The sequence below is a fragment of the Sinohyriopsis cumingii genome, chromosome 16 (assembly GCF_028554795.1).
Source record: "Sinohyriopsis cumingii isolate HCF-2022 chromosome 16, ASM2855479v2, whole genome shotgun sequence".
In the NCBI taxonomy this organism is placed as follows: Eukaryota; Metazoa; Mollusca; class Bivalvia; order Unionida; family Unionidae; genus Sinohyriopsis; species Sinohyriopsis cumingii.
This window is the reverse complement of record NC_142976.1, coordinates 9,690,602-9,704,876: the sequence shown is the minus strand read 5'-3', so window position 1 is coordinate 9,704,876 and position 14,275 is coordinate 9,690,602.

The following is a 14,275-nucleotide window of genomic DNA, read 5'->3' as shown; positions in this document are numbered from 1 at the left end:
TCGAAAAATAAGTAATATCAGCAGGCAAGCAAGCTTAAGTTGTTTGCTATATTGCGGACATTTAATGGCAACTGCCCTAACACGGAACCTTCGAGAACCCAAGCAGTTACTTTACATTTTGATGATACTGAAGTCCAATAATAAAAGAAAACAATGAGAGCGATTTGATTAGTAAATGTCGAGCCATGGTTGAAGTTTATCAGTTTCACTTTTTGAAATTATGAAGTACCTATGTAATCCCTAATCTATCAAAATCTTTCCTGACATCAAGAAAGTTAAACACGTGATTTCATTCCAACCAAGAGAACAACATACTTTGTGATAATGTTCAATTAGTCCACGAGCATTTGACCGGACCTAAAGAAACTCAGATTGATATTTATAAATGAAATAATCTGTATGCAAAGTATAAGAGAATGTATTTCTTACATAAACCTTGGACACTAAGCTCATTGGAGAAATTAATTTATAATTAATAGCGTTGGCATGACAAACGTTCGCTTTCACTCTGCGAGGAACACGATAGTTTCAATTGATTTATTATATTTATATTATTTATAATAGTTGCAGGATCACGGATATTTCTTCAACTATATTTTAACAGTTTAGAATAATTGTACTGGGTCAAGAGGTTTTGTTTAGGTCAAGACTAGTTATTACATTTATACCTTTTATTTATGTATAATGATGTCAGATAACACTGGTCAACAGTGAAATCATTACTGACTTGAAAAGGCCCTAATCTGTAGTATTTTGGTGTGCCGAACACGAATATAACCGTGAAAAATTTGTATTGGCTCTCGTTTTGAAGATATTCATATACCTCATTTTCTATGTTTCACTGTGTAAATTTCTCCAGTAGGACTGCAGCAACATCCGGAATAATGATGTAACATTGCATAATACCATCATGCTCACATCATCCACAGTTGATTGCATCATTTTCTGATGCAATGCAATACTAATGCCATGCGGCTGCTGAAGTAAGTTGACGTCAGCAGTGTACTATACATGTGTAGGCCTATTATACTAATGCCAGGCGGCTGCTGAAGCTGACGTAAGCAGTGTACTATATAAAGCCCAATCAGATAGGTTCAGCATTTAAAATATTTTAGACGTTGTGCGAGACAGTTCAAGCTACTGTTACATAAAACTTATTATTTTATCCATTTACGTACAATAAAGAACAGTAATGCCTCGAAAGTGTGTTAATACCGCGGACAATTTTTGCTATATTTGTGGGGAAGTGACATTTGCCAACCAGAAGAAAAGTATCAATTCTCAAGTGAAGAAGGCATATCATCTTTACTTCGGATGCAAGGTTGGTGACCAAGACAAGCCTTGGGCTCCGCATATATGCTGTGCTACATGTACAACACAGCTTTCACAATGGTTGAATTGCAAAAGGTCATCAATGCCGTTTGCAGTCCCAATGGTGTGGAGTGAGCCAAGCAACCACCTAAATGACTGTTACTTCTGCTTGGTTCCTCCTCTTTCTGGCGGAATAACGAAGCGAAAGAAGTCGAGAATAGTCTACCCAAACATTCCGTCTGCATTGAGACCAGTTCCACATGGTGAGGGACTTCCTATTCCAGAACCTCCAGCAGAATATTCTCTTGATTCATCTGACGAAGACAAAGGTGAGTCGACCTGTTCTTCTCCTGGTCCATCAGCATGCAATGATCCAGATTTTCACTGTGGTGCATCATCAACCCCACACAGAATAACACAGGAAGAACTAAATGACCTGATTCGTGATTTGGACTTATCAAAGAACAAGGCAGAATTGCTAGGATCAAGACTCCAACAATGGAATCTTCTAGAAGAAGATGTCACAATTACTGCATATCGAAAGCGCCACCAGCAATTGGAGCCTTTCTTCAGAAAGGAAAGTAATCTGATATTCTGTTCCGATATTGAGGGCCTCATGAATGCTTTAAAAATCACTCATGACCCACAAGAATGGAGACTATTTGTGGACTCTTCGAAACTGAGTCTCAAGGCTGTGCTTTTGCACAATGGAAACATTCTTCCATCTATTCCAGTAGCGTATGCTGTCCACATGAAAGAGACATACGATAACTTAAGGCAGCTACTGAATTCCATTGAGTATAACAAGTTCAGCTGGCACCTCTGTGGTGATTTGAAGGTAGTTGCCCTTTTAATGAGACTGCAGCAAGGATATACAAAATACATGTGTTTCTTATGCGAGTGGGATAGCCGAGCAAGGGAAATGCACTACATGAGGAAGGAATGGACTCACAGGCAGAATGTAGCCATTGGAGAGAAGAATATCCAACACCCAGCTCTGGTTGAGGCTCAGAAAATCTTGCTACCACCCCTTCACATCAAACTAGGTTTGATGAAGAACTTCGTGAAAGCCATTGACCGGACTTTGCCAGCATTCCGATACCTGCATGAAAAATTCCCTCGACTCAGCGAAGCAAAGATTAAAGAGGGAGTTTTTGTGGGTCCTCAGATTCGAGAGCTTTTCAAAGATGACCGGTTCAACAACTTGCTGGAAGGTGACGCGAAACAAGCATGGAATGCTTTTCGCCTAGTTTCTACAACTTCCTCGGAAATGTTAGGGCAGAAAACTATAAGGAACTAGTAGAAGACATGTTGATGAAGTATAAGAAACTTGGCTGCAATATGTCTCTAAAGATTCACTTCCTTCATTCCCATTTGGATTTCTTTCCTAGCAACTGTGGTATTGTTAGTGATGAACACGGCGAACGTTTTCATCAAGATATCGCAACAATGGAACAAAGATACCAGGGAAAATGGTCCACTACAATGCTGGCTGACTACTGCTGGACACTCCTCAGAGATGCTCCCGAACAGCTGTACAAGAGACAGGCGAAGAAATCTAAGATGTAGTCAATGACTTGATTTTTTATAGGTAGGCTATTACAGTTGACCTTTTACTATTGGAATGCATTTCGTTATGTAAACATTAATTTCTTGCAGATTACAAAAAAACTAGAGCCAATTTTGTAATTTGACTGTCATATTCGTGTTCAGCACATAAAAATTGATAAGAATTGACTAATTTTATTTCAGTAACATGACTTTTGTAAAAATTTGTTGTCCAGTGTAATAGTTTGATTTCTAACTGCGACATGTGGCAACTTTTTAACCTTATTATTTATATCACAGTTATATTTTGAACTACTGCTTTCTTGATGCTGTAATTGATAAAACTGGAATGCATGAATCATGCAAAGGCTCTGAAGGGACTTTATTCCTGTGAAATATGGTTTCACGTGTCAATAAGAACTCTCTATACGCCATTTCTACCTTCATATTCTCAGTTTTAAATGTTACTAATGCAGCTTCAAAAATAAAAATAAGAAAAAGCAACAAAGAAACACACTATTTCATGAAAATATTAATTTTAGGCCTACATTCCCAAAGGTAGAACGCAGACATCATGCAACAATTTAAAACTAGCTTAAGATGTTGACATTATGTAAAAGACCAAATTTTGCCTTCGAAAATGGCAAACTATTGCCTTAGAACAACCCCCAACAAAATAATAATAACAAAGATAAATATTGTCATGCGTCTAATGCTATAAATCATATTGTTCGAGGCATACACTGTTCCTGTACATCGATCAAAATCTCTAAAGACATTTCCGATCAAAAGTCTGAGATCAAAACCTCGCCATGTAGTTCCTCGAGAAGGATTGTAATAATTTGGAATTCCGTGCTGCTTAGCGCAATTTCTCAAGGAAAAGCGTATTCCTAGTTGTCGTCCAACATAAACCCGAAACTCGAAATGGCCACAGTTGGTAGGGTTGTTATTCTACTTGCATTTATAACTTGTCAAAGATAGGATTTCATCCGAAACTATTCCGTACATAAAACCGAAAGGACCCTGCAGCTGACCATAACTCAACAGCCGTAAGAAATATATGTAGATAGCTAAAGTGTACACCGATATGTGCGGATATAAGTGTCGTCACGGATCCGGAATTGCACCTTTTAAAGAATAAGCGAAATCATCCCCTGCCAGTCAGTATTAGTACAGTTTTGGGACTGATTTGTCGGACTATGTGAAATTGTGTCATCATATTGCGCATGCACATGCTGTTTTTGGTTTTATGAATAAAATGCCATATTCTGAGTTGGCCAAGCGATAGAGAGTAAAATTTGAAATTAAGATTTCATCTTACAGCCTTGCTTGAAACTAGTTGCAGAATGTTGAAGAAAGAAAGTCCAGGTCATTTATTACATTGCTGTTGAACCAAAATGGTGTATCTAATTAGCACAGAAAACACTCTCCCGAAGACCGAAACCATTAAATTTTAAATTTTACAACTTGCAGCCGATTGTACGAAATGACAGAGCATTTTTTATTTTATTATTTTGTCTTTTTAATTTCTAAAACCTGACTAAAATATTACATAGTTAACAGCAATTCAACAGTATTTAAAACAACCATTTAACTATACATGACTGATGTCTTCACACTATCTTGTTCGTGTATCCAAAGATCATTGTGATTACTTATGTTTAGTGTGAATCACCTAATATGTATAATTAATTACAAAAGATTAATTCAAAGGTGAATGCGAACCTTTCCGACATCATTAATATTTATATGAAGCTTAGAAAATTATAAATATTAAATTGATAGTCGTAATTAAAGTAATTATATCTACGTTTTCGTATCAGAATTAATTACTATGTAGTTTCTTCTTCGCTTATATAAAATCATTTGACTAAATTATATGATGTGATGACCAAACCGGACACAAAACTGCATTCTACTCTATAGGCGAGCAAACGCTGAAAATGCGTTCCTCTGGTAGTGATCTGGTACCTTCGACATAAGCGAGCAACCGTCGAATTGCACGCAGCATGAGCATCCTCGTATTCAAAATTCAGACAGTCAACAGAGATAAATTCATGAAACGAGTGTGTATAATTTACATAGGAATCAAAACATGGAATAAACGTTGGGGGGAGGGCTTAAAATGTCTGAAATACTTTATTTTTCTTATGGATCAATCAATCATCCTTCCTCAACCATCAGATATAATATGCACAAGAACAAACATGAACAACCGAAAGACACCATTGATAAGAAACGAAAACTCTCAAAGTTTACTTAGACAAAAGTAGTAATTGTACAGTTTCCAAGCATACAAATTAAGACTAGGAATACACGAGTAGTTGTTGTTGTTGTTCTAGGGTTTAACGCCATTTTTCAGCACAAGATACGCTATACATGGCGGCCAGTATAACTGGTGGAGGAAGAACCCTGGAAAACCCAGGGAAGAACCACCGACCCACGAGAAGCTTTCCCACGTACCCACGCTAGACCACTCGGCCACTTGGGGCCCCTACACTAGTAGTAATTAAACAGTTGCCAAACTTGCAAGTTAGGACCAGGAGTATACACAAGTGGCAAATGTGCAGTTATCACGCATACAAATTAGGACTAAGAATATGCACGGGTGGTAATTACACAGTTGTCGAGCTAATATACAATTTAAGACTGCATTGGTGGTAATTGTACATTTGCCAACCATACAAATTACGATCAGGACTATATATTAGTAGTAATTATATATTTGCCAAGCATACAAATTGGTGTGTGTGTGTGTGTGTTTGGACTTTTAACGCAAAGTTTAACAATTTGAGACATTTCGCTACGCTAGTGGGGCATATTATTGTGATGTCTAGCACTGGGGCGTCATGCCACAGACATGTTGCATATGTCCCACCCATTCAGATTATCCTGCCACCAGTCCTAACACTAATCTCGTAACGCTAAGCACCAAGCGAGGCAGCATCTAGTACTAATTTTAAGAGTCTCTGTCATGAATCGACTGGGGATTCGAACCCGCGACATCCATCATTCAGGCAGACGCTCTAACCACTTAGGCCACCGGAACGGTCCGGTCCAAATTATGATTATGTATAATGATGTAATTATACAGTTGTCAACCATACAAATTAGGCCTCTACATGAGTGGTTATTATATTGATATTGGGGCACTCATAATTTTCTTTTTACGTGTAGTTTGTGGTCATTAGAAAAAATACTCAGTCCTAAATCAATACGATTAAAAGGGATTTTGAAAATAAAAAATTACCCCAAAATGACTAAACTACTCAAATTTGTTGTGTACCAACATCGCATTTTCGCACGTAAATAACACAAAATCGAACAATTTAACAAGCACTAGTTTTTGTACACCATGAATAATGGTACTAAACTACATCGTACTAATTCAGTTCCTTTTAGAGAGGTGAAAAGACATTTCCTGACTACAATATGGAACAACTAATGTCCAGTTAAAATGAGAGTATCTACTGGATTACAAGTGTACACGTGATAAAAGTATGGCCACGTTATGTTGTGTTGAAGAACTGGATTCAAAGCAAGATATTAATTGGTGAATTTTAAATATCAAGAAAAGGGACCATCCGGTGTTTGTTTTTAAATGGAGACTTATATATTACTTAAATGACAGTAGCATTGAGATGACTTGCATCAGCCCTGATGGCATGATGGTTTATTCATTGGTGTATGGTGTAACACACTATATGAAGTGGTTTTTAAAAAAAAAACCATAGGAATTGCGGAATCAGACATATAATCTCTCAAGTCATTTATAAATTAGAAAGTATTGAAGAAAAAAGACTGTATGTTGTTGAAAATAAAGGTGTACCCATTTTATAAGGTCATCTAGTTGTTGATAATGCTAAAAGAGAATATATCTTGTGTAAATTATTATATAGCTGGTTTGTTTTGTTTTAAATGACTTACAAATAACAGCATTTAAGGCATATTTTCCACGAAAATAAAAAAGTTCAGCCAATTACACAAATATCACCGAATTGTGTCAACAAAGTACACGGGATAAAAAAAATATAAAGAAAATACGTAATGAAGAATGCTGAACTGAACATTATATGATCAAGCATTAAATATATTTCCCTACAAAAGAGTTCAAGTCAGTCACGTGGATGATCAGAGTCAAGCAAACGTTGCTGACGTACAAATATGCGACAAAAACCAATTTTGAAAGTGTTTGATGTTTTTCGATATACTTTCGAAAACCAAAAAGGTGTGACACTATACACGATATTTTTAAATAAATCCTCCGAGAGTACCAGCACCAATGCAAGTTAATGCAGGTAATGCTTTTTACAGTAGAAACATTAGAGATTTGGTGGATTCGAAAACTTCTAAATAAGTTCAACTTACTCGAACTAAAAAGTTCGTATTCAGCGGGGAAAATGTTAAATTAAACTCTAATGACTGTAACCTGGATGTGTTTCCCTCGAGATGAACACGGAAAATGGGTTGAAGTTTTAACTAACTGATGGATACAAAAACATCCATCACAGATCAACATACACGAATCTGACAGAAGCAATCAAAGAAAATAGATGTCAATCGTGGAACAATTGCTATTGTTACTTGATATCTATTAAGTTTTGAAAGCCGAAGTCTTAATTAGGTGCTACCGTAAGAATTTCAAATGCAAAGCAAATTTTTTAAAAGAGTTGCCTTCCAATGTTTACCAGGAAAATATTGAAATCAGGCAAATGATTTAGGTACTCCAAACGTTAGCAAACTGAACGACTGAAAGGGGTAGGATATTAAGTGCATGAATAGAAAGAAATTTTAGTCTAATTTAAAAATAATCATTATTACCTTTGTTTACCACATTGCATTTCATACTGTTCTCATAGACGTATACAGAAAGACTATGATGAAGTTGCGGGAGGTATTTATAAATCCGCCATTATACATGCTCAATAGGGATGTTGTAAATCTACCTCATAGCGCACGAACGTTTACAAGACAGTCATAAGCACTGTCGATGCGAAAGGAAATTCAAACTCTAATGCCGAACGTTTGAGGGTCATAATAACATAACTTTTTCAGAGAAAGATCGATTGAAAAGGAAAAATCTAGTATTTAAGCAAACTATTTTGTAACATTAAGTTCTTTAACGCTCTTCCAATACGGAATCATACATTATGATTTTGTAAACTCTGTTGTACAACTAACTGATCAAATGAATATTAAAAAACTTATTCCTACATGTCGTCCGACATAAATCCGAAACTCAAAAAGGCCATTAAAGGCTTTGATAGCCAATCATTCATGTTTTATTTAGCTACTTTACAAATGGTTGTCTATTAACACATGGGTCCTTAACTAATATACGTAATAGCGTAGTATCTGCAAAAAAAAGACAAAACCTAATATGTAACGATGAAACATTTAGATAACTTATGGTTGATATAGTGTTACTTTAATTGAAGACATAGAAACTATAAATGGTGTAACATTAAATAAATTGTACATGAAATTGCACGTTAAGATTGAAAAATCTATAACAGATGAAACATTGTAGGTTGATCAAAAAGTGATTAAAACAACCGATGTAGTATTGATGTAACAGATAACAAAATTGAAACGAAAAATAAAGTATTTAAATGATATGGAGGAATAGATAGCAACAGAGACTGGTGGATTTAAAATTGAACTGAACTTCGAAATGGGCACAAAGATTTTTGCATTGGGTGTTAGAATGAAATAATTTAAAAAGACAATCGATAACAGTTTTAAAAGAAACTCAAAATCACGCATCGATGTGTATGGCCTAATGATTTCCATATTTGTACTAATTCATAATCGTATCCTACTCAGGAAGGCAAAACTTTACATGTAAATTTTATAAATATGGTTTCATTTGTTAGACAGACCACAAATGATTATAGATTCAAAACATAGGAAATTATATTTGCAAATTAACCCCAGATATTAGTTAATAGTTAGGGATTTAACCATGTTCCATCACCATTTTTTAAATACAACATTCATACCAAATATGTCATAAACAAAATCAGGTGTATACGCAATTGTTATCAATTGTAAACTTGAACCGTATGATTTGGTTTTACATTTATGTTCATTATTTCTTTGCATTAGACATTGTATTTTGCACAGCTAGAACTTAATATGTTATTTCAGAGAAACAACCACCTATGTATTATTTAGAAGAGAACGATGTTTTAATAGTTGATGTCAAAACTATGGCCGTCATAACGAGCCATGGTGTAAAATAAAAATGGCAGTAATGTCAAACTTTGCTACTCTCAAATATAATATATTTTAATTATAGTATGTTTTGCGGAAGAGAGCTTTGTTGAGCCTTGTCGCATGCTCCGAGTCCATATGTCCCAAGCACGTGAACTTCCAATACAATTTCAGCACAATAACTGTTTTTCAGAAGTAAAATGTTTATTTCTATCTCCAGATCAATCGAAAAATGACAGTAGCAGAAACAATGACTGGACGAACAAAAGCAGTCTAACGCTTTCTTGAAGCAACTGTTTTCTTCGAATTATGGGATTCAGATGAAGACGGTAAAGAAAGAAGAGAGCACGATACATCAACACATCGATGAACATTTTAGAAACTATAATAATAATAATAATAATAATAATAATAATCCGATACCTTTATGTGTTAACTCATGCATCACATAATGAGTATTTGCCGTTAATCTGCACCATGATCTCTTGTTTTATAATATGATCTGATAAGCTACAATGAAAAGTAGATGGGAACACAAACTAGTCTTAAACAGCTGGTACGAAACCAGGGACAATCATACTCATTCCATGTACTATTATTAACGATCCAATGATCTGGTACAATTTGAGAAGGGGGCCAAAGGCAAATATGATCAAAGTTAAACGTATACTGCTATGTTGCCAATGTGTCTGGGCAAAAAGGTATGTGTGACAAAATTTTCTACCATTGTGCCTTCCTCTATTTAAGATCTTCGTGCTTTTAAAACAAAAATAAAAAGACATATATGTAAATTGTTCAAACTAACGATCTATAGCGAAAAGGAAAAATTAGAAACAAATAAACTTTTTAGATGAACGTAACTGGTTTAAGGAAAGATTTAACATTCTTTATAATTCTATAAGAACATTTGAGACTTTAAGAGACAGTGTTGACAGAATGTGAACCATTTCTGAGATGACAGATAGAATCTAATAATTTCTCGAGACAATGTTAAAATAATATAGCAGTTATGATTAGTGGAACAATTGTTGCTGGTGTCGCATTCACAAGAAATAATGTTATATTATATTTTATCCATCCACCAGGTGCTGTAAGTGATAAAAGACGAAGACGTGATAGTCAAAATAAGAATTGCAAAAGAAAAATAGTGATTTCAATCAAAGCAGAGCAATATGTTCGACTTCCTCAATAAAAGGAATAGGAGAACAAGGTCTGGTTACAAAAACTCGATAGTCTGAAGGAGCAATTTTTATCGTATTCTTCTACTCATCATGGTGCTGCTTTAATTGTATGTCGACATCCTACACTTAATGCTTTTAGATGCCTTCTTATGTGCCTTATAAATATTTATTTACTGCCGTCGTAATTCAAACTAGTGTTTATCTTGGGTATAAGTGTCTTTAGAACTTGTGGACTTGTTCGCATAACTATCGCTTTGCTCTTTACATTTGTGAATAATAAATAATGAGCAAAACATCCTATTACAACATATATAAATAATATATAACCTTTTTAAGCAAGAAAAAACACCACAAAACATCACTGAATTACACAAGATGCAAGTAGTACTAAGCGTAAGCAAAATTTGTAAGTGGTGGCAACTAGTGTCACGTCTTCCCATATTCACGGGCAACAGATTCAACAAAGATCTTGTCTTGTCAAACACTTTCGGTTCACTTAACATATACGTATTCTATGGCCAAAATTAACTACCATAGACGTCAAATAAAGATAATACTCTTGAATGACAAAATAGGTGAGCCATATAGATTGTTGTGTATATTTAATTTATATTTTGTGATTGACCTTTGTCCATGATCGATGGTAGGGCTTTGGCCTACCTGACTTTTGGCATTTATTTTAAATATGTTTGCTTGATCAAGACCTAAACTGCGTTTCTAATTTGATGGAATTTTACATTTGAATCGATACACCCTGGGTATTTTATTGTATTTATGTCAAGTGAAATATATATATTCTGTAAATAAATACTTAATTTCTGTTTCACATCAGTCTTTGGAAATCTATGATCGGAGGTGTTAGTAGTGTTCTGATATAATTTGAGAGGATCCATTTATTTTAATTAATCATTGGAATTGCAAAGTACTCATTGACTTTTTGGGCTAAAGCACTACTGTGGGATTATTGTGAATCCACTCAAAGACAGTCTGAATTATATGATTGTTATTAATCAAGACTATTGGTGCATCACGGCATTCACGTCTATTGGTACATCAGCACATTCAATATTGGAATTCATTCCGAACATTCTAAATTTCCGGACCTGGTATAGAACATTTAAGATTAGTTAGGATTTAATTAACAATACTGTAAGTTCCTCTTAACTTTTCACTTTGTAACATACAGAAAACAAATTTGTTCAAGTTTACTAAACTTATTTCGCTTCTTTCTGTTACTTAATTTAACACCATAGAATGGTAACATAGATTAGGTCACTTATATGAAGCATTTGTAAATGGTACCGTGTTCATGTAAGAGTTACGGTATTGTAATGAAATACAGGACGAGCAAAAGCAATTTTTGTACAAGCTGCATCAGTGAGTAGTTCAATTTGTAGTCATAATTATTTGCAGCACAAAGCTGTGATTAACAGCAAGCAGCAATTACACATATACATGGTTCTGATCGAAAATACTACCAAATATTTCGTAAAAGATGTACAGAGCCATTACATATAGAATTGGACCTATACATTTCCAGACGACTGACAGTGAATAAAAGGCTAAATGCACAAGAGATCATAGGATTAAGATGCGTGTAGACAACCTTGGGGTGGGGGTGCATTCTGTATTTTTTTAAATACGCCTTTTACAACAGCTGCGGAGAACACATCGTAGCGGCAATGCATAGCGTGTGCTACTTGAACATAAATACTCAAACACGTCTGCTGATTCAACTGTGCTTGTCTGTGAGTCACAATTGGGACATTTAAGCGTCATAAATGATTATAGAAATGAAATGAGGTCATTCATATTTATCTGAAAACCCACACTTTATTGACAAAGTGCATGTTACAATGGTACAGTGGATTAGAAATACCATGCTGTAAACATGCTTAGGTCTAACACGGTGAACTACAAATAATAATCAAGATAAACTGTGCCGGCTAGTTAGGAACTGATATCAATACTGTACCTTGTAATTTTGTTTCTGTTTCGAATGACATGAAATTTATGAGAGATGCCAACAAGTATGTTGTAAACGATCTCGGAAGAATGCTTGTTAGAGATGTAATAATTTATTTACAGATTTGTTTATATCGACAGCTCTGTGAACAAATAAAATAGAGCAGGGTTGTTTGAATGAAAATCCAAGAAACTTTATAACAGGATTGGTTAATGCACAGAATAATGGTGCCAAAACTGTTTTCTGTTTTCTATATGATAAAAATACCATTTGATTAACAGATCATTGTCCACTGAAAACTGCTCTTCCTCCAGACTTGAGATTTACAATTATATTAGAAAACGTATCTCATCTGATACACGGTACAAGAACCATGGAATAACTTTATTACGTACAGTACATTTACCTTGGATACATTGGCTAATTGTATTAATGAAAAGTATAGGAATTGACTTCCTTTCTGTTATAACTGCATCATAAGAAAGAAAGGATCATTGATGAAGCTGTCAATACAAACTTAACAAATGTCATACATGACTGACCCAGAAAGAATTTAAATAATTGATACTATGATGTAAATGCTTCAGGTCCATCCCGAAAGGTATTTCAATCAAACATTCAAATAAATTAATGATTACTATACAGTGATTACTATGGACATAACATGAAGCAGCAGTTACAGAAACAGAGAAATATGTCTTTAACGTTTTGTATTGATCACGATTGTATATGGTTGGATATGATAATAAACTATAAGAAACATGAGACCAATTATATAATATTCGACAAGGAAAGAGCATGAAGACAGAAAACGCATCTTTCAAAAGATATATATCTATTTTGTGTCTCATTTACGAGTAAATGTTCAAAATAAATTAGCATTATTTATCTGTGATGTCTTCAAAATTAGGATAAGGTAATAAGTTTGTAATGAGTTTTCCACGCTAAAACCTCTTTATATGCTTATAATTAAAACCTACAAAACATATTTTTGATCAAATGTTTCAACGTTGTTCATGTTAAGACATCATCATTGTGTATGTTTTATTGCATTTTATTGCATGTAAGCTACTTTCCCGGTATTGTTTTAATTAATTGTCTAATGGGGGGAGGGTTTTTGTGTGATTTCAATGTTAGAAATTTTCAATGTAACCGAGTTATTGCTAAACTCTTCAATTAAAACAAGTCTTTAAATGGTAAGCCATTCACAAGGATATATGGAACTGGTGCATGGAGGCAAGATGATTGGCGCTATAACCCTCGAACACAGGTTCCAATCTCAGTAGGGACGAATGGAAATATTCTCTAATCTGTATAATATACTTTCTCAGCACTATCCACTTTATCCGGTATAAATACATATATGCACAAACTCGTATGCGGAGAAAAAAATGGTTAGCGATTTTTATGCAGTGATTTTCAGGTTTTTCAACAGGCAACTTCTGTGGTACTTCTGCATGCCCTTGAAAACACTTGCTGCAACAAAAACAACAATTTAGAAAAGATGATGCAACTTTTGTTTCTTCTCTGCATATTATATATTTGCGTCAAGGTTTGTTTTGGAAATTAGAGCCAAATAATAAGAATTATTTTATGCTAGACCCTGAAGTACTGGATTATCTGAGAGAAATAATCTTGATAATATATTTTTTCACTGGCCGAGAATAGTCACTGATATCATATTGACTAAGAATTTGAAATTATTATTAGACTTTTAGCAGTCGAGCAATAAGTACGGCCACCTCCTGTAAAGAATAAATTCAACAAGCTGCATTTTTTTTCTTCTCTAATTCGATATTCACAAAACATAGCAGAACGTGAACGGTAAACGGCTGACACTGCGCAGGATCCTGTAAGAAATCTACTATTTCATTCTGTCATACATCTTGCTAGCCAATGTTTCAGGATAAAAGAAAAAGAAAATTTGCTTCCTGCGAGTGAATAACTGATATATTTCATCTCGGTGGATAAATAGTTCTTCACCACTCGATTAAATGTATTTATTATTCACTAGTTTGAAGCAAATATCCTGTCTAGATTTCTACGATCATCA